Source organism: Pipistrellus hanaki (assembly GCF_964339955.1).
Source record: "Pipistrellus hanaki genome assembly, chromosome: 1".
In the NCBI taxonomy this organism is placed as follows: domain Eukaryota; kingdom Metazoa; phylum Chordata; class Mammalia; order Chiroptera; family Vespertilionidae; genus Pipistrellus; species Pipistrellus hanaki.
In genome coordinates this window covers 168329884-168333857 of record NC_140503.1, presented here as the reverse complement: position 1 = coordinate 168333857, position 3974 = coordinate 168329884, and positions in this window count along the sequence as shown.

The following is a 3974-nucleotide window of genomic DNA, read 5'->3' as shown; positions in this document are numbered from 1 at the left end:
TCACTTCATCTATACATAAAATAAAAAAAACAACTTTAGGTGAAATATCATTTTTATTATATATATGAGAAAACTAAGAATCAGAGTGATTAAATTATTTGCCTAATGTAATATGAATAATAATTGACAAAGCCAGAATTAGAATCTGTCTGACACCAAAGTCCAGTTTACTATGCTTTGCTGCTTCTGAGCAGTTGCACGTATTTAAGAAAAAATAAACAGACTCAGAATTCAGGCAGTGGAAAAACATTTGATGTGCACTATGTACTTAGATCGAACTTTGAACAATGACATATAGATCAAAGTTTGTTTGCAGTTAGTAGAAAAACTCTGGTTCGAAGCTCTTCTTTATTGCCATCTCTTAAAATTTGGTGATCCTTCGGGTGACCACGTTCTCTACAATCACTCTCTCTTCTTAATCACATGGCTGTAATAACCTTCTCCAAGATGATGATTCCTGAACCTCCATCTCCAGCCTCAATCTTGGGAGAGAGGGTAAGAATCACTACTCAACTGCTGGTCACCTTCTCAACTTCAAGGTCTTCAGGATACTTCAACACACAAACCAGGATGTTCTGCTTAATAATTACTCTAAGTCAATAGACACAAACCAGTTCTGTTTGAGTAATATGGTCACTCTATCTTGCGCTCAATACCTATATCCAAAACAGCACGTATTCATTAAGTTCTTTTGATTTTATCTCATTCATACCACTTAACTTCATCCACAGACCTCATTTCCCATTAGCACTACTCTCATCCAGGCCACTTACTGGATCATTATAGCAAAAACTTCCTAACATATCATTAGCATAATCTTGTGCCCCTCTATATCAAAAGAGATGGCCTTAAAGCACACATGTGATTTTTTTGTTGGCTTCCTTTTGTAGTATTCTATTATCTTAGGATTAGGTGTAAATTTGATTTAAAAGGTCTTCGAGATGTGGCCCCTGCCAGCTTTGCAGAAAATGACCTTTATGGAATAAATTTCCTCATCTTTAAACTTTGTACTTAATTGAAAATACATGTTTTCAGTTATTTATATACACCAGGCTTGCCCTCACCAAGGGGATATTTCCACGATTTTCTACATTTGCCTGGACATGTTTCCCTCCCTTTTGTTCTGATGTCCAGGACAATGTTACTTACTCCAGGAAGACTTACCTGACACGCTCTGAAAATGTCAGGTGTTTCTTTTTTCACTCTTCTTATCATTGCATCCATCACACTGTTTTATAACTGCTGATATACTAACTATCTGTTTCTCCCATGAGATGCTAAATGTAGCAAGAGTGTGATGGTGCCTGCTTCTTGTTACTGATGATTCTAATCAAATTTCAGTGCTGGGTGTGCAGACGTCATGCTCTTGTTGAATGAATAAGTGAAGCTCCCATCTACGATGTGCTACTCTGTGCAAAGCCCTCTTCTGAGCCACTTATGATTATTAATTTATTTAATCCTCAGTCATTTATGAAGGAGGTCCATTACTGTCCTTATTTTATAGATGATAAAATAAACCCAGAGAAATTTAAATAACTTATCCAAAGTCATGCAGCAATAAGTGACAGGGTAATTCAGACCTGGTTCTGAGCCCACATGTTTAACCATGGCACTGCACTGCCATTCTGGTCATATGGTGAAAAATGGCAGAGGTCAGCTTGGTGAGTGAGAACATGGAAGGAGATTAAAGGAAGACACAAGACCAGCACAATATCAGAGGAAAGATCCAAGAAAACCAAACAAACCTGGACTGACAGTAAAGCTGTTACTCCTGGTTTAGTCTTATTAGCGTCCTGATGAATGATACTGGTGACTGTTACAACACACCTCAAGCTTAATGTGCACATAATATTTATAATTATGTGTCTATTTATATCTATATCTATAATATTGAAATAATAAAAATTTTATAAATTCATATTATTTGCCAAGCTTTTTAAGTATCTCCCTTCAAATCTTTTTTTTTTAACCCAATGAGACCTTATTTATTTATTTATTTATTTATTTTTATATTCCTTTTTTTAAAATTGATTATGGTCTCACATAATTGTCCTTATTCCCCCATTCCCATCCCAAACCCCTCCCTAGATATGCCCCCCCCCCATTGTCCATGGCCACTGGCTAGGCCCATATGTATGCGCACAAGTTCTTTGGTTGATCTCTTCCCCTTACCCCCATCCCCCCTTATTTTCCCTCTGAGGTTTGAGAGTCTGATCGCTGGTTCTCTTTCTCTGGGTTTGTTTGTGTTGTTCATTATTTCCTCTAGATGATGCCTCAGCATACCAGCAGACAGCAGTCCCCTCAAATCTTTTGATGAATGATGAAATTGGATTATCCAGCCTTGAGCATATTTCCATATCATTGAATATTATTCCACAAAAATATTTTTGGCTGCATATTATTCCATCTTATGAATGTATCCTACTTATTCCCTATAAAAGCTGATTTGATTTTTAAATATTAACTATAGAATAATGAATCAACTGTGAATTTTTAGAAAATACTAGGTCCCAATGCCAAAAGATTCTGATTTATTTTGTCCAAATACTTAAAAATGGACCTTATTGGCATATGAATCAGGTGAAAAGGATTTTTGAGCGAAACAGCAACATAATAATTAATCAATGGATTCTTTAGAGAAAGCCTGAGCTGGTCATTGTGTCCAGAGCATGGCATGTGATAGGCATTCAATTAATATTTTTTAATGAATTGATGGATTTAGTTGAATTTCATACAAAATCTGTTCTCTTTTTTTTATAATCTCATTCATTTTTTCAATTTGAAAGGAATGAATTATTGTACAATTTAGGAAAAAACAATGTCTTTGAATATTCTGTAGTTTGAGAAGAATATTTGTTATATTTTCAACATGGGATGAATTTGCAACTTGTTTTTTTTTCTTTTTTCACCCAAAAGAGACCTGTGTCCTTGAACATTAAATACAAATAATCCTTGAACTGTTAATTATTGGCAAGTTGTCCATTTCAACTTAAGGAAATAAAGTGACAGATATACCAATAAAAGATTACTAGTTAACAGGCACTGCTTGAGAAGGGTATAAAAGTATTTCAGCATGATTTTCAATATTCTTGCCTGACCTTTGCCAACAACAACGAAATAACCAGTAACCATGAAGTGGGTGGTATCAATTCTTTTAATTTTCTTACTAAATATTACTGAATCCAGAACAATGCATAACAATGCATATGGAATAGGTAAGATATTTTGTTTTAATTTTATGTCTTTTCTCTATATTAAAATTCTTCAATTTGAATTTATTCATTTGTATTAATTTATTCATCACCCTTACTGTTCTACACAGGGGAAAATATTTAATTAGTGAATATCTTTAAATTCATGATAAACATAACTTTACAAGAGGTTTATAAAATTATGGCAGTGTTTAACATTATCTGTTGAATGGTTTGTATTCTTCATGCTGAATTCATTTTTGTACAGTATTTATTCAATTGATATACCTATTTACATATATATATATATATATATATATATATATATATATATGTATATATCTGACCATAATCCTGGTTCCATTACATGAAAAAACCCCCAGACTGGTAAAATAAGTAATATAAGTAACATATTTATTCTTTCTTTTAGAGAAAAATGGGTTATCTAACTGAAGAAGATGGATACAAATGGGCAAGCAAACTATGGTGTAAATATGTACAAAAGGATGGCTAAATTAATAATTTTAATCATTGATTTCCAAACCTACTAGAGCATCACAGTACAGGGGGAGAAACAAACAATTAGAAGATATAAAATATGGATTTTTAGTGTTGTCTTCTATAAATTATTCTTAACTTTGTTTCTTAGTTTTCTTAAGTACAAAATTAAGACGTTTGGATAAATGATTATTAATGTCTTCTTATTTCTAAAATTGTTTACTTCCAACTTAAATACAAACATTTACATGTAATAATGATTACTTTCCTGGTTGCAATTGAAAA